Source organism: Meles meles, chromosome 10, assembly GCF_922984935.1.
Source record: "Meles meles chromosome 10, mMelMel3.1 paternal haplotype, whole genome shotgun sequence".
Taxonomy (NCBI): Eukaryota; Metazoa; Chordata; class Mammalia; order Carnivora; family Mustelidae; genus Meles; species Meles meles.
Window position 1 is genome coordinate 27,711,564 of NC_060075.1, and position 18,314 is coordinate 27,729,877.

Below are 18,314 nucleotides of genomic sequence, written 5' to 3' on the forward strand. Positions count from 1 at the left end.
AGTTCTGGAGGAGCTGCATTCCTTCTTTGACTCAACAAATATACATTGAGTAACCAAATGTTGAGGTCAAAATCAGGGTAGATGCTTGCCCTCAAGGAGCTTCACTGTCTCAAAAGGGAAACAAGTAAGTAAACTGATGAGTAAGTCAGTACTTCAGAAGGATGTGTAAGATGCTGCATGTCACAATGCAGAATGCCTTGGCTTGTAGTCAGCACACCAGAGTTCAAACTCATTTGGTCACTTAGGACAAGTTTTGTTCTTGTTTGTTTGTTTGTTTCTTTTTTTTTTTTTTTTTTTTAACTTCCTGTAGTAGAATTGATTTTCTCATTTCTAAAATAGGGATACTGTCTTGATGGGATGATTTTGCGGATTAGGAGGACCATATGTAAATATATGGATGGTTTTTTGTTCTTGTTTTTGTTTGCAAAAGTTTAGGAGTTTAAAAGAGGATGGATTAAAGTTTTTTAGGGTGGGTGATACCTGACTATTTAAGATTAGTATATGCTCCCAGGTTGATGAGGGAAACGAAACATCTTGAAAAGTTGGAGGCCTACTAGTAGTTTGTTATGGAGCAAGGAGGATTTCTGCTTGGTTCTCAAATTTAGGTATGCATTAGAAACATTGTGGAGATTACAAATATTGCTAGCTGGAATTCCTAGATAATATTCAGTGAGTCTGAGGTGGAACTTGGGCATTTCTATTTTTAACAGGCTTAACAGGAGACTTTAACATATATGAAATTTACTGTTTTCTGATAGGGTAATCCTGAAACATTTGAAATGTTTGTTTCCCTTTACTCTTGGGTGTATATTTTGTGAGTTAAGTTTAAATTTTAAAAAAGATTTTTTTTGTTTTGTTTTGTCTTGTTTGTTTCAGTATAGCCTGTCTCTAATAAGGTATCAGTGTGTATTTCATAGATGTAAGAGAGAGATACAGTTGATGAACTTTTGCACTGGTTAGTACACAAGATCAGGTATGACTGTTAGAAAGTTAGGAGGAAAGTTGAAGGTGCCATAGAAGGTGGATTGAGGGTTGTAAGAGTGGAGACAAAGGAAATCAGGTAAGTATTTAACAGTAGTGTACATGAGATATGAGGGCCTAAATTAAGGCACTGCTAGTGGGAATTCTAGGACAAGTAAAAAGTCTTTTAGTAGGATTTCATTCCACTTAGATTTAGTGGGTGAGGGAAGAGAATTAGGTTAAAGTCAGGTATAACCACCAGCAGAAAAACTATGCAGAAACATGCATACTTAACTAAGTGGAAATACGCCTTGTATTAGACTCCAGGTTGGTGATTGGTTTAATGGAAGAGGTGAATCTTAAATCTATTTTGCCACAGTTTTAAAAAATAGATTTTGTGAAAGATGAGGTTTAAAGTTATATGTAATAAGTCAGTGTATATTAAGTACTTTTACTTAAATAGTTCTGATGCAATTCATTAGCTGGGGTGTTTTCTTAGAATAATTAAGAAGAGTTAAAAAACAAGATTATCAAAAAAACCCATCAAGATTATCAGGTCTTGGGGTACCTGGCTGGCTCAGTCGGTTAAGCCTCTGCCTTCTGCTCAGATCCTGGGATGGACTCTACCTCAGGCTCGGTGCTCAGCCAGGGACCTCCTGTTCCTCTCCTCCCCATTTGTGCTCTCACACTATCTCTGTGCGAGATATTATTAATAAATAAATAAAACCTGTAAAAAAAAAAAAAAAGACTGTCAGGTCTTATTTTGTAGTTAGTTCTGTTGTACTGTCATTTAACTTACTTAGTGTAGAGTATATGCCATCTTGCCAAGTGAAGTTTAATATATGTAGTCCTGAAAAAGAAATTCAGGATTGGGAAAAGTAAAACCTCAAACTAGCTCTCTACAACCATCTTTGGTCCAAATGGGTTGAGGTTAGTAATATTGACTGCTGCTTGTTTCTGCCATGCTAACCTGGTTTATTTCAAGATTTAATGGTACTTAAGAAGCCATTTTTATTAAACATCTTTAATCTTCATTTCTTTTGATTCCTCAGTACTTGTTTTAACTTGCTTATATTCTTTTGTTAGTTTTTTGGTTTGTTTTCTCACCCCGTATGTAATTCTGGGAGATTAGACCTTATGCCTATGTAGTTTTCTATAATTTTTATAACATCTGGTGTACAGATCACTGAACACTTATTAATTAATTATACTTGCTAACTCTTTTATTCCTTAGGAGCTCATTTAGTATTTCTCATTGCTCAGGTTGTTAAAGTCTTTAATTACTGATGCAGGTTGTATTTGGACTTAAAATCTTCCTTTATTAGAACAGAATGGTTGGGTGCCTGGGTGGCTCAGTGGGTTAAGCCTCTGCCTTCGGCTCAGGTCATGATCTCAGGGTCCTGGGATCGAGGCCCACATCGGACTCTATGCTTGGCAGGGATCCCACTTCCTCCTCTCTCTCTCTGCCTGCCTCTCTGCCTACTTGTGATCTCTCTGTCAAATAAATAAATAAAATCTTTTTTAAAAAAACAATAAAACAAAACAGAATGGTTTAAGTCAGATGCTGAATACAGGTGTTAATAGTAGCTGTCCCAACAGTTAATTTGTTTCTGTTTTAAATTCTTAAATAGGTTTATAGGCAGAGGTACCTAGTGGGATCATTGTTTTGATGAAGGTCTGAATTAAGGCAGCACTGGTGGGAAGTTAGGGCTGAGAATGTATTTAGCCTTGAGTATTGGAAGAAAAAGAGGGTTAATATTTATGGGATTTGGAATATACGAGGCAGAGAAGGCAGCCTTGTCTAGTATGGAGGGAAAAGGTGATTATAAAAGTGTGTGTCATATGGGATAAACTATAAGTATAGGAGGAGATTTAGAAGAATCTAGCAGATTTGGGTTATAAATCCTATTTCTTGTAATTCTTAGCTTATTGTCAAATTTCTTAGCCAATATGAACCTTAATGTCTAGATTTGTAAAATGGGCTTACTCAAGGATTTCAGAGAATAATGCTATAATGTATGTATAGCACTTGGAGTACCTGCCATTTCTAAAGTGTTCTGGCTGTTTGGAGAAGCATGTGAAAGAAGGTAAAGAAGAGTTTAAAAAAGTTTTTGTTTAAGCGTTAGATTGAACAGTTATAGTGAACTGACCCGGTCATTTTATTTTATTTTATTTTTATTATTTACTTATTTTATTACTATTTTTTAATATTTTTATTTATGTTTTGACAGAGAGACAGCGAGAGAGGGAACACAAGTAGGGGGAACAGAAGAGGGAGACACAGGCTTCCTGCTGAGAGCAGGGAGCCCAATGTAGGGCTCTGTCCCAGGACCCTGGGATCATGACCTGAGCTGAAGGTGGACAGTTAACCACTGAGCCACCCAGGCACGCTTGGCTTGGTCATTTTAAAGAAACTAATTCGAAGTTGAGGCATAAAAGAGCAGATAGAGGTTATTAATTGAAAGTTGATCTGTCTGGGAGTTTATAGAACCCAGTATAGAGGTCACTTTCACTAAAGGTTTTGGAAGCAAAACAAGTTCATACATTCTTGTCCATTGTAATATATATTGTTAACTGTAACTGTAACTCTTAGTGGTGTATGTGAACAGTCTAGTACTTTTAAGTGGTTATGTATTAGTAATTAGAAGACATTTGGTGTATTTAACTCTTCATAAATACACGTAAGAAATATATCCTGTTTTTATTTGTTATGTCTATCGTATCTATATCAGCATTCTTAATAGTGGAGGATTAATGACTATAATATCAATATAGGAGAGTGAAATTAATTAGACAACATTAGTTTCACTTTGGAGTTAATTAATGTTTTGTGGAGGAATTATGACCCATTTTTATTTATTTATTTATTTATTTATTTAACAGAGATCACAAGTAGACAGAGAGGCAGGCAGAGAGAGAGGGAGGGAAGCAGGCTCACTGCCGAGCAGAGAGCCCGATGCGGGACTCGATCCCAGGACCCTGAGATCATGACCTGAGCCGAAGGCAGCGGCTTAACCCACTGAGCCACCCAGGCGCCCGAATTATGACCCATTTTAAAGAGACCAAATAATTGTGTTTAGAGTAGTATTGAAGAGAAAAATCTAGAAAAGCCACCTTTAGAAAATGGAATCAAATGAAAGATTTGTAGTGACTTAATAGTTCAGTTACTATGGGTTTCTGTTAGTTTCCTTGGTTTCTCAGTTTCCTTGGCCCCTTGGTTCCTCTGCCATAGTGATTTTTTAAACTTATTTTTAACTTGATCTCAAGATTACTATAGAAATCTGTCTTTGTGAAAGGGGTGCTCATTGAACACCAAATAAATTCAAGCAAAAGGGAAATATGAGAGATACCTAGGAGTATAAAATGCTATTAAAAATGATATGTGATCAAAATTATCATAAGCTAAACATACAGTAGTCCTTGGACAATGAAATGTTTTTCAAGTTTCATTTTAAAGTTAAATTTTATATTAGATTTGGAGAAGCTAAATCTAGTATTTTTAATTATTAAGATAGAGGTGAAATTGTTTATCATGTCTTTGGTTCCAGAATAAAAAATTTTGAGTGATACTGTTCTTCCACTGTGATGAATACTTCTGTTGCCGTAAAATATTACAGGATCCTTAAATGCCTAAGAAGTTTTCATTATAGTAAAGGAATTGATTGGTTTGTATGTAATTCATAAAGCTAGTTAGAAACCCAGATGATTTCCTCTGTTTTTATTAATGAAATGTCATCATGATCAAGTACCGAGGACTTACTGAGAACATAACATCCTCTCAGTATCTTAGAATACATGAAAGGAGTAAGGAAGATTTAGTCCTTATGCCTTAGCTGGGGAAGACAGAAATCATGCACAAAAAGATACGTTTTACAAGCCAGCACATACTAAAGATTTAAATAATAAAGAGGAAAGTTAGATTACGATGGGCTTTGGTGCATCATTGTGGGGCTTGAACGTGAGGACTTTAAATGTCCTTAAATTGTCAGGAACAAGGAAGCAGCTCAGTTCAAGTTGAGGGAAATAACGTGAGTTTGAACTACAACATTTGCAAGAGTATTAGGAAATATTAAATAGACTGGCTTGGCTAGAATGGTGTTTGCTTGAGAACACAATGAATGATAAGTTTGAAGGGTAAATTGAGGCCAGATTTTGAATGACCTTGACCTTCAGATTTATATGTTGAGCTTCAGTTCTTAAGTAGTAAGAGGTCAAAAAGATGTTTGATTCAAAAAGTATCAAGCTGGAAGGATCTAGAGATGGGGAAAACTAGAAGTTACATTCATAATGTAAATAATTCAGTAACGGTTTAAAGTTTAGTAAACATTCTCATATTCATTATCTCAGCTGACCCAGCCTGGCTAAGAAACCTGAATTATAGCAGCATCTGGAACAAAAGAAGGGTTATGAGGTATAGTAAATTCATGGTCTTTGTGCACATGGCAGACACCACCTATCATTCATAGCATTTTTTTCCTACTATGTCCACATGTGGTCTCTGAATACTTAGCATATCCCTACAGGCAGCCACTACCCATCAGTCCAGGTTCGCGAAGATGAAATGTAGTTGCCATGCCATGGCTGTGTAATAAAAATATTTTGAAGAAAAAAATGGCATTATTTAGTTGGCTGTGTGAATTCCAGATGACAACAGAAACTCCTGATAGTAATGTTAGATAGTAGAGACTGTAGGAGTAGAGCTTTTGGATTCCTTTGCAGTGTTGAGGCCTTGGGAGTGAATTCAGTCTATGAAGGTGTCAGTGCAGGTCAGGATTACAGAGGGAAGTAGTCTAACTCATATTTGACTTGGCCAGTATTTGAGAAGGGTGGATTTCAGTGAGGAGTTGGAGGGAGAGAAAGGTGTTCTCTTTAATTTATCTGAAAAATGGTATTATACATGCTGTTCTGAAACTTAATTTTTTCACTTATATTAATATATCTTTCATATATTTCCATCTTCATTTATATCTGTTGCATAGTTTTTATTACTACATCCTCTGTTTTGTGAGTTTCTTATAACTTATTGTAACTATGGATAGGTATATTAGTTTTCTGGGGCTACCAAAATGAAGTATCACAAACTAGGTAGCTTAAAAGGCAAATTTATTCTTGCTTACTTTGGAGGCTAGCAGTCAGAAATCAGGGTGTTAGCAGAGTTGGTCCCTTCTGGAGGCATTGAGAGAATTTGTCTTATGCCTCTCTCTCCTAGCTTCTGGCATTGGTGGAAATCCTTGATGTTCCTTGGCTTAGAGATTCATGACTCTAATCTCTACCTATGTAATCACATGGTGTTCTCCACCTGTCTGTGTTTTCTCTTACAAGGACACCAGTCATTGGATTAATGTCAGCCCTAATGACCTCATTTTAACGTTGTTACGTTTGCAAAGTCGCACTTTGAAAGTAAGGTCCATTTGTAGATACAGGTGTTAGAACTTCAAATATCTTTTTTTTTTTTTTAAAGATTTTATTTATTTTTTTGACAGAGGGAGAGAGAGAGATCACAAGTAGGCAGAGAGAGAGGGGAAGCAGGCTCACTGCTGAGCAGAGAGCCCGATGCAGGACTCGATCCCAGAACCCTGAGATCATGACCCGAGCCGAAGGCAGAGGCCCAATCCACTGAGCCATCCAGGCGCCCCCAATATATCTCTTAAGGAGACATAATTCAGTCCTAGACATTAGGTATTTTTTGCTTTCCAAGTTTTTGCCTTTAGAAAAAGTACTATAGGGATACCTGGGTGGCTCAGTCGGTTAAGCGTCTGCCTTCAGCTCAGGTTATGATCCCAGCCAGGGTCCTGGGATCAGTCCCACATCAGGCTCCCTGCTCAGCGGGGAGCCTGCTTCTCCCTCTCTCTCTGCCTGCTGCTCCCCTTGCTTGTGCTCTCTCCTTGTCAAATGAATAAATAAAATCTTTAGAAAGTGTATTGGGCGCCAGGGTGGCTCAGTTGGTTAAGCAACTGCCTTTGGCTCAGGTCATGGTTCTGGAGTCCCTATCCGTGCTCCCTGCTCAGCCTCTGAGAAGCCTCTGATTCACCCTCTGACCCTCCCCTTCTTGTTCTCTCTCTCTCTCTCTCATTCTCTCTCTTTCAAATAAATAAAGTAAAATAAAATATTTATATATATTTTAATACATACTGCTGGATTATCTTCCAAAGCAGTTGTTTCTAAACTCCATGCATTCTTATCAATAGTAGTATTTCAAAATCATTTCCATCTTGACAGTTTTACTGGCCAAAAAAAAAAAAAAACCGTGTTTGATTTGTAGTTTTTAGTGAAGTTAAATATTTTTTCATGTCTAGTTTTTGTTTTTTTTTAAGATTTTATTTATTTATTTGACAGACAGAGATCACAAGTAGACAGAGAGGCAGGCAGAGAGAGGAAGGGAAGCAGGCTCCCTGTTGAGCAGAGAGCCGGATGCGGGGCTCGATCCCAGGACCCTGAGATCATGACCTGAGCTGAAGGCAGAGGCTTTAACCCACTGAGCCACCCAGGTGCCCCTTCATGTCTAGTTATTGATACTACTTCTGTGAATTGTTCTTGTCTTTATTTTATTTTTTTTATTTTTTTATTTATTTGACAGAGAGAGATCACAAGTAGGCAGAGAGGCAGGCAGAGAGAGTGAGAGGGAAGCAGGCTCCCTGCCAAGCAGAGAGCCCGATGCGGGACTCGATCCCAGGACCCTGAGATCATGACCTGAGCCGAAGGCAGCGGCTTAAACCACTGAGCCACCCAGGCGCCCCTGTTCTTGTCTTTAGATCAGTTTTTCTATTGGATTTTTTTTTCTTAGTTATTTGAAGCACTCTTTAGGGATTGTTAATGTATATTACAGTTGTTTTTTTTTTTTTTTTTTGGTGGCAATTTGTCATTTATCTTTTGACAGAAGTATATTTGGTGTTACTGTTCATTGCACGGGATTTGAAGTTTTGTACAGTTAGGTATAATAATCTTTCTATTATTCCAAGCTTTCTTTTAATACTGCCCTAGCTTAGAATTGCAAAAATATTTACTCAATTTTCTTACCTTTGTGGTTATATTTTGAACATCTTATCTTCGATCTTTCTGGAAATGACTTTGGAAAATTAGTATAGAAGAAATCCAGCTTTATATTTTTATAAATGGCTAGTTGTCCCAATACCATTTATTGAACAATTTTTTCTTTCATCTATTTGAAATGCAGCCTTTATTATTTACTAAATTTCCAGATGTACTTACATGTATTTTTGCATTCTCTTCTATTTATTTATTTCTTTGCTTGTTACAGAAATTTTAATGAATGTAACTTTATAATGATGGTAAAGTTTGATTATCATTAAGCCCCTCATTACTCTCCTTTTCAGTATCTTCTGGCTATTTTTATGTGCCTATGCTTTGTATTTTTTTAAGACTTACCTACCATCTCTGTCCCTCACCAGAAAATACTTGCTTTAATTTGGAATAGCATTGAATTTGTAGATTAAGTTAGGAAGAATTAACATATTATGGCTTCCCATTGGAAAGCAAGTCTTTTATTTACTATTTAGTTCTTATTTCATTCTGTAGTTTTATGATTTTCTTATCATATGTATTAGCCATTTAAAGTTATTTTAGAGTATAAAAGTAATGTCCACTTACACTCATTGTTTAAAACATACACATACACAATGCACTATACAGCATCAAAAGTTAAAATACTCTTTTACCCCTCTAAGCCTCCAGTACAGTTAGGCTTCATATAACACTCTCCTTAATGGTTTGATGTGACTGTTGCCCTTTTTTTTTTTTTAACTTTTATGTGCATTCAGTGCTATAAATTTCTCTCCAAGTGCTGTTTTTGCTTCATGCCACAAATTTTGGTACGTTATATTTTCATTTAACTCCACATTATTTTTTAAATTTCTCAAGACCTGGGGCACCTGGGTGCCTCAGTTGTTTAAGCATCTGCCTTTGGCTCAGGTCATGTTCCCAGGGTTGGGATTGAGCCCTGTGTAGGGCTCCCTGCTCATTGGGGAGTCTGTTTCTCCCTCTCCCTCTGCCCCTTCCTACCATTTGTGTGCACGCTCTCTCTCTCCCCCCACTCTCTCACTTTCAAACATATAAATAATTTTTAAAAATTAATTTCTCAAAACCTTTTAAAATCCTATTATTTAGCAATATGTTTAACTCCAAATATTGAAAATTTCTTTTATTGATTTCTGCATTGTTGTCTGCTTTGCATGATTTCTGTTATTTTATTTTTTAATTTTTATTTTTAAAAAGATTTTATTTACTATTGAAAGAGAGAGATCCTGATTGGAGTGGGGGGAGCAGGGAGGGAGAAGCAGACTCCCTGCTCAGCAGGGAGCCATACATTGGGCTCAACCCCGAGAACCTGGGGATCATGGCCTGAGCCAAAGGCAGATGCTTAACTGACTGAGCCACCCAGGTACTCCTCTCTTCTTTTAAATTTAAGTTGTGTTTTATGGCCCAAAATTGTCTCTCGCTCGGTGATTATTCCATGTGGACCTAAGAGGATGTATATTTTGCTGTTGAATGAAGTATTCTATAAATGTGAACTAGATCCAGTTTACCAACGAATAATAGTGTTGAGTCCTCACTGATTTTCTGCCTATTAGATCTGTCATTTATTGATTGAATACTGTTGGAGTCTCCAGCTTAAATAGTGGATTCATCTGTTTTTTTCTTGCAGTTCTGTCAGCTTTTGCCTCATGTATTTTAATGCTCTGTTGTTAAATGCAGACATATTTTGTTATATCTTCCTGAGAATTGGTCTCCTTATCATTATGTAATGTCCCTCTTTATTCCCGATAATCTTCCTTGCTCTAAAGCGTGCTTTTTTTTCCCCCAATTTGTCAGAGAGAGAGAGAGAGAGAGAGAGAGAGTACAAGCAGGGGAGCACCAGGCAGAGGGAGAGGAAGAAGCAAGCTTTCTGCTGAGCAAGGAGCCCGATGTAGGACTGGATCATCCTCATGACCTGAGTGGGAGGCAGGTGCTTAACTGACTGAGCCACCCAAGTGTCCCACTCTGAAGCATGCTTTGCCCAAAATTAATATAGCTACTCCAGCTTTCTTTCATGTAGTGTTGGTATAGTATATTTTTCTCTTTGCTTTTAATTATGTGTCTTTATAATTAACTTTTTTGTTATTGTTGTTAAACAACATACACTTGGCACTCCTTTTTAATTCACTATGGCAGTCACTCTCTTTTAAGTAGTATATTTAGACCACTTACATTTAAAGTGATTACTGATATAATTGGATTAAGGTCTACTATATTGTTATTTTCTATTTGTTGCCCTTGTTCTTTGTTTCTTTTTTTCCTCTTGAGCTCTTTTTCTGCTTTGTCTTTTTTAAAGGTATTTATTTATTTATTTATTTATTTTAGAGAGAGAGAGGGAGCATGTGCACATGTGAGTGGGGGGAGGAATATAGGGAGAGAGAATCTGAAGCAGACTCTGGGCTCAGCTCAGAGCCCAGTGTGGGGCTTGATGTTAGGAGTGCCAGATTGTGCTCTGAACTGAAACCAGGAGTTGGGGGCTTAACTGACTGAGCTACCCAGGTGCCCCAAGTTTTGTTTGGTTTTAATTGAGCATTTTATATGATTCCATTTTCTTTCCTCTCAACATATCAATTGTATTTCTTAAAAAAAAAAAATTAAAAAAAATTTTTTTTTTAGTGGCTCCCCTACATCCTACAATATACATTATAGTCAGTCTAAGTCCAGTATCAAATAACAGTATCGCCTGATGGCTAGTATAAGTACCTTATGACAGAGTACTCCCAATTCTTCCATGTCATCCCTTATAACATCGCTTTCATTCATTTCACTGATCTATAAACCATAATCACTAAATACATTGTTGATGTTATGTGTTAGAGCAATTAAAAATAAGAAAAATCAAAGATTTTATTTAACCTTCATTTATTCTTTCTCTAACCCTTTCTTCTTACAAGTATATTCACATTTCTGACATTTCATTTACTTCCCTCTAAAGAATTTTTAATACTTAACTGTAGGTAGGCTTCTTGTTTTGTGGGAACAAATTCAATTTCTATTTGTCTTAAAAAGTAACCACTTTTGAGGCTAATTTTGCTGAATACAGAATTGTAGATTGGTGGGTTTTTCTTTTAGCACTTTAAATATTTTACACCACTCTCTTGTTCGTATGGCTTCTGAGACATTTGATGCAGTTCTTACTTCTGATAGGAGGAGCAAATTCCTCTGGTAGGAATTCTTAGGTTTACTTAAAGATATACTGAATGAATCCTTAATTTTCCAAGCCTGTTTTGATGCATCTAATGATTACGATCTTTTTCTTATTTTTTAGGAGAACTCAGAGAAGTTTCTGAAGCAGAAGTTATTTTAATTCTTTATTCGATTAAACATACTGTGCATAATTTTAATATCACATTAAAAGACCTTGAAATAATGTTCATAGTATATAGCTAATCAGTTAATATGTATTGAATTTAACCATCAGGAATTTACTATTTAGGACATGTAGAAATCAGGGAACTGGTTTTATGCATATACCCACTTCTATACTGAAAGACTGTTAGTGCTACATTTAAAATTTTTGTATTGTACCTTTCTTCCATGAGCTCAGATCAACCTGTTGATTTCTAAAAACAGAATTTTCCCACAGAATGCTAGGAAACAGTATGAATAACTCAAAAAATTATGTAATATTCAGGTGTGAGACTTCGGGAAAAGGTCTCTTATAGCAGTCAAGTGACTGATTATTTAAAAATGACTTCTTTTCATTAAAAATATAGTGTTTATTATAGAGATTAAGACCTTCACTGTCTGATAATGTACCTGGTAGCCACTAACCACAAGTGACTATTGAACACTTGAAGTGTTATTAGTTCAAATTGATATGTACAGTAACTGTGATATACACACTGGATTTCTAAGACTTAGTACAAAAAAGAATGCAAAATATTTCACTAAGATTTTAATATTGAGATGCCTGGCTAGCTCAGTCAGAAGAGTATGTGATTTTTGATTTTGGGGTCATGAGTTCGAGCCCCATGTTGGGTATAGAGATTGCTTAAATAAATAAACTTTTTTTTTTTTTTTTAAGATTTTATTTATTCATTACACAGAGAGCACAAGCCTGGGGAGTGGTAGGCAGAGGTAGAGAGAAAAGCAGACTCCCTGCTGAGCAGAGAGCTTGATGTGGGGCTTGATCCCAGGACTCTGAGATCATGATCTGAGCTGAAGGCAGACACTTAATCCACTGAGCCACCCAGGCATCCCTTAAATAAATAAACTTAAAAAAAAAAAAAGATTTTAATATTGATTACATGCTGAAATGACAGTTTAAGAAATATTTTCAGTTAAATTTATTAAAATTAATTTCATCTACTCTTTATTTACATATTGGCTACTAGAAAATTTGAAATTGCTATGTGACTCACTTATTGTGTCTACTGGGGAGTGCATACTTCAGCAGTTCACTAGGTAGTAATCATAAAAATGGAAAAGCAACTATAAACCCCATCACCCAGAAATAACTCTTGTTAATATTTTTGTGTTTATCCTTCTAGGTTTTGTTTTTCATGAATTACTGAATGATAAATAAAAAAGGTGTACTTACTCTCAGCAAATACCCCCAGACAAATATAGTACTAATTTTTTATTAACATTGTTTCATGTCAGTAAGTATAGTGTTTTCAGTGGAGGGACACGTTAAAGAAGATTGACCAACTTCCTAGAATAGATAATTTTCTCTTTTCTTTTTTCTTTTTATTTCTGCTAGTATTCTCCCTAATTTTTGTGTGTATACATATATTCCATCTGTCTTGATCTGTTGTTTTACTGTGATAATTTCAAAGAAATAGAGTTGCTTTAAGGGATAAGCATACTTAAAAATTTGACTTTATATTGCCAAATTACTCTGTCCTTGTGCCTTTTATTACGATAATCTAGTGTATTCTTTGTAGTTCTTGAAAGAGACCAATTGCTATGTAAACCTACCTATGGGACCATTAATACTAAGTAACATTAAACAAATAAAAATAGCAATAGTTTTTTAAATTTAATTCCATAAAAATGTTGATTTCTTAAATGTGATTTTCCTGAGTCCTAGATATGATTTTTCTTAAGTATTAGAGATTTTTCAATTTTAAAGTGAAAGTGAATGAATCGACAGTAAAGTATGGAAAGAGTCCAAATATCTTTCAGCTGATAAATGGATAAAGAAGAAATGATATATAGACATACAGTGGAATATTACTCAGCTATCAAAAGAATGAAATCATGCCATTTGCAATGACATGGGTGAAACTAGAGTATATTATGCTAAGCGAATAAGTCAGAGAAAGACAAATATCATATGATTTCACTCATGTTGAATTTCAGAAACAAAGCAGATGAACATAGGAGAAGGAAAGGAAAAGTAAAATAAGATAAAAGTAGAGAGGGACCAAACCATAAGAGACTCTTTAATTGTAGAGAACAAACTGAGGGTCAAGGGTAGGAGGTTGGGGAGATGGGGTAAATGGGTGATGGGCATTAAGGTGGGCACTTGTCAGGAGCACTGGTGTTATATGATGGATCACTAGATTGTATTTCTGAAACTAATACTACACTATATATTAATCAGTTTGAATTTAATTAAAATCTTGGGTAAGATCAAATAAAAATAAAATGAAAGTGAATGAATGAGAAAATAAGTATAACAAAGTTTTATGTATCTCCCTTATAAAGTAGGATTTTATGGGTTTTTCTTGAATAAAGCAAGAAAGTTGTGTTAATATTTATTGTTACAACTTGCCCCTTACTTTGTCTAGTCACCTTGCAAATAACTTTGTGTCAAACATAGAAGTAATTTGGTAGTTTGTTTTTAAAACTCATCACGGTAAGGTATTTTTCACTTTTAAAACAATTGAGGTATAATTTATATAACAATAAATCACAGATTTATATACTTAATTTTTATATACCTAAATACTAAAAATTGATGAATTTTGACATATGATACACTTGTGTAACCAGCACCCCCCTAAAAAACAAAGATTAAGAATATCTCTTAAGGGGTGCCTGGGTGACTGAGTGGGTTAAAGCCTCCACTTTTGTCTCAAGTCATGATCTCAGGGTCCTGGGATCGAGTCCCGCATCGGGCTCTCTGCTCAGCAGGAAGCCTGCTTCCCCTCTCTCTCTGCCTGCCTCTCTGCCTACTTGTGATCTCTGTCCATCAAATAAATAAATAAAATCTTTAAAAAAAAAAAGAATATCTCGGGGCGCCTGGGTGGCTCAGTGGGTTAAAGCCTCTGCCTTTGGCTCAGGTCTTGATCCCAGGGTCCTGGGATGGAGCCCCGCATTGGGCTCTCTGCTCTGCAGGGAGCCTGCTTCCTCCTCTCTCTCTCTGCCTGCCTCTCTGCCTAGTTATGATTTCTCTCTGTCAAAAAAAATAAAATAAAATAAAAAAAAAAAGAATATCTCTTAATACCTTATAAAGTTTTCTGTGTCTCTGTCCAACCAGTTACTTTGTAATTCTTACCTCTCCTTCACCCCCTATCCCTAGCAGTCACTTTTTGATTTCTGTCACAATGGCTTAGGTTTTGTCTATTTGACTTCTTTCACTCAGCATGTTTTTGAGATTCATTTGTGTTATTGCATAGGCATTTGTTTTTATTGGTCAGTGGTGTTCCATTGAGGAATATATCATAGTTTACTTATGCATTCTCCTATAGATGGATATTTAAGTTATTTCCCATTTGGGACAGTTATAAATAAGTTTTCTGTGAATGTTCTTGTATAAGTTTTTTATGTCACACATGTTTTTATTTCTTTGTGGTAAATATCTAGGAGAAGAATCACATTGTTGTAGGAAGATGTATATTTATCTTTTCTAACAGTCATGCAGATAGTTCTCTAAGTGGCTAGTGCCATTTTACACTTTGACCAATAATGTATGGGACTTCTAATTATTCCCCATCTTTGTCAACACTTGGTATGGTCAGTCTTTTTGATTGTGTGAAATAGTGTCTCAGAGTGTTTTTTATTTGCATTTCCCTGACAGTGTAACTTTCATGTATTGTCCATTTATGTATCTTTGTTTTTTAACGTAGCTTTTCACCTCTTACTCACATATTTAGTGAGTTACCTGTTTATTAATGACTTGAGAGTGCTTTATATATTCTGGACACAAGGCCATTTATGTACCTCAGATATTTTCTGTGGTTTGCCTCATTATTTTCTAAGTAATGTCTATTGATGGGTTGGGTTTTTAGTTTTGTGAGGTAATTTACCTTTTTTTTTCTTTTCCGGAAAATGCTTTTTGTGTTCTAAGAAATCTTTGCCTATGCCAAGGTTACAATGATAGTTAAATGCTTCTTCTAGAAGTTTTGTGGTTCTTACTTTTTATGTTTAGGTTTCATTTCTAATTTTTTCATCTCCAGTTAATTGTTGTATATGGAGTGCAGAATGCGTAGAATGAGATGATCATTTGCTATTTTTTTCTTTAGAGTTTTATTTTTTTCCATATAGTTACTCATTTAATAATTGCAATTCATAAAAAAGAATCATCATGACCAAGTGGGGTCATCAATGTACTTTACCTCATTAGCAAAAGAGAAAAAAGAATCATATAGATCATCTCAATAGATGTAGAAGAAACTGCTGACAAAATTGAATACTATTCATGATAAAAGTTCTCATAAAACTAAGCATAAATACCAACCTCCTAAATTTGAAAAAGGACATCATCTGTGACAAAAGCATACTTTCCCGCACAATATCAAGAACAAGGATAGAATATCTTTTCTTACCACTAATATTCAAGATTGTATTAGAAATCTAAGCTAGGTAAATAAGGCAGGAATGATAAAAGGCATAAAGATAGGGAGGAAAAAAATAAAACTAAAAAATAAAACTTAGAAGACATGGTTGTATGCATAAAAATATTATAGGATCTAAAAAATAATAAAGAATCTGTTAAAAAAAGGCTACTGGAACTAATAATTGAATTTAGTAGGTTTAACTGGTTTCAGGATGCAAGGTCAATGTACAACGTACTTACATATGTTAACAATTAGAAAATAAAAATTTTAAACATTTATAATAACATATAAAAATAGCTAGAAATAAATGAATACTGAGATATGTTCATAGGTTGGAAAACTCAGTATTGTTATAAAATGCATTCTCCCCAAATTGATCAATAGATTTAACACAGTCCCAACCAAAATCCCAGAAGGAAAGAGTTGGAACACTTTTTTAAAAAAATTTAGATGGAAATTCAGAGGACCTAGAATAGCCAGAACAATCTTGAAAAAAGAAAAATGTTCGTCCAGCATATCTGACTTTTTTTTAAGATTTTGATAAAGCTACAATAATCAACTCATTGTACATTGACATTATGAAAAAGGTTCCAAGTCAATTCAGTGATGACAGATAATACTTGACTCTCTCTTCTATTAATGGAGGTTGAAATGGAAGCAAATTCCTGTGGTTTGTGAATATTAGAAATGGGGATGCATTAATTGGGGTTTTCACCATGTCATTATTGATATTTACTAATGGAAATGCCAAGAACTGTTGTCATTCTTCTAAAAATAATATAAATACTACAGATTAGCAATTTCTACCTTCCTGAAAAAGTATTTAAAATAATTTTGGTAATGTAGCAATAATTAATATGATTCTAAGAAAGACACCCCTTTCAATTTAGTTGAGCTAATGAATGAGTGCAAATGCGTATAAAGTACTGTGCTGGGGCTAAGTATATAATTGAAGAATACCTGGCCCTTGTTTTCAGAGGATGAATGGTGTATTGGTGAGGTGGACCCTGTGTAGGGACCTATCACAAGTCATTCAGTGATCTGTGCTTCATTGGATGTATAAATGAACCATGGGAATATGCAGAGGGAGAAGTGTTTGAGGAAATCGGGGAAAAACTAGATAAGAGTATCATATTTGAACTAGGTATATGGAATTTGAAAAGTTTCAAAGATAATATTACAGCAGAGTAAACAGACATCATGAGTTAAGATGAGTTGCTATCTGATACATATTGGGTTAATAGTAGGAGACGAAGGTAAAGTTGTTAATTGCCTCAGGTTAAGAAAGCTTGAATCCTTGCCAAACAGTTGGAACCTATTCTTGTCAAATAGGAACCTATTATGTTTTTTAAGTATGAATCTATACATTAAAAGATAATTGACGGGGTGCCTCAGTGGTGCAGTCAGTTAAGCGTCTGCTTTTGGCTCAGGTCATGATCTCAGGGTCCTGGGATCAAGCTCCACATTGGGCTCCCTGCAAGGAATCTTCTTCTCCCTCTCCCTCTGTGTGTGCTCTTGCTCTCCCTCTCTCTCTCTCAAGTAGATAAAATCTTGAAAAAGAAAAGCATTTTTAAAATAATTGACAAGAATGTATGGAAAATAAAATAAAGGCAGAGTGTCCTCTTAGGCTATTAAAATACTTAAGGCCAAAGGAAGATATAAATTTCAGATCCCCATTTATACAGTTGTGCATATACATACATATAGTGGAAAAAGTGTCCTTTCTCACTGATTTCTCTTAAGAACTCAAGAGGTATGAGAATGTACTGAATATAAAAATTTACTTTAACAAGTTTATCATTAGTTAATTGATATTAATTAGTTATCATTAGGTTCTTTGGTATGAATAACAAACTAGTTCTGGCTGGCTTAAGCAAAAAGGAATTTATTGGCTATCAGAGGATCCCTTGGAATCCAGAACAGAATTGAACAGTAAAACTTCAGGAGACTGGGAAGTTCTGAGAACAATAGCAGGAGTTGGTGGAACTTCTCTCAATTCCACTTATCTCTTCCTTCAACCCTCAGTCCTGTGACTCAGTTTATAATTCTAAATTTTGGGGAGAGAATCTCTGTTGAGTTTCAGCACAGGTGCTTGTCTCTGGAGAGAGGCAGTGGGTTTCTAATATCAGAAATATTCAGGATGGGGACAGGCAGTCCCTGCTTAAGATAGGTTTACCATGTGTGTAAAAGTTAGTGAAAATTCTTGGGGCGCCTGGGTGGCTCAGTGGGTTAAAGCCTCTGCCTTTCGCTCAGGTCATGATCCCAGGGTCCTGGGATCGAGCCCTGCATCGGGCTCTCTGCTTGGCAGGGAGCCTGCTTCCTCCTCTCTCTCTCTCTGCCTGCCTCTCTCCCTACTTGTGATCTCTATCTGTCAAATAAATAAAATAAAATCTTAAAAAAAAAAAAAGTGAAAATTCTGTTGAGTTGTTGTACTTGGTTATTTATTTGGTGTGTCACTGACCTAAACTTGTTTTAGATGCCATCCTTAAACTGGGGGTGCTTAGGCGGCTTAGTTGTTTGGGTGTCAGGCTCTTGATTTTGGCTCAGGTCATGATTTCAGGGTTCTGGGATCAAACTCCATGTTGTTCTTTG

At 35.6% G+C, this 18,314-nt stretch overlaps 1 protein-coding gene across 1 annotated transcript in view; it reads left to right on the top strand.

Annotated features, from left to right (window-relative positions):
- Positions 1-18,314, top strand: part of WASL (WASP like actin nucleation promoting factor) — a 70,511-nt gene that overhangs the window by 3,283 nt on the left and 48,914 nt on the right.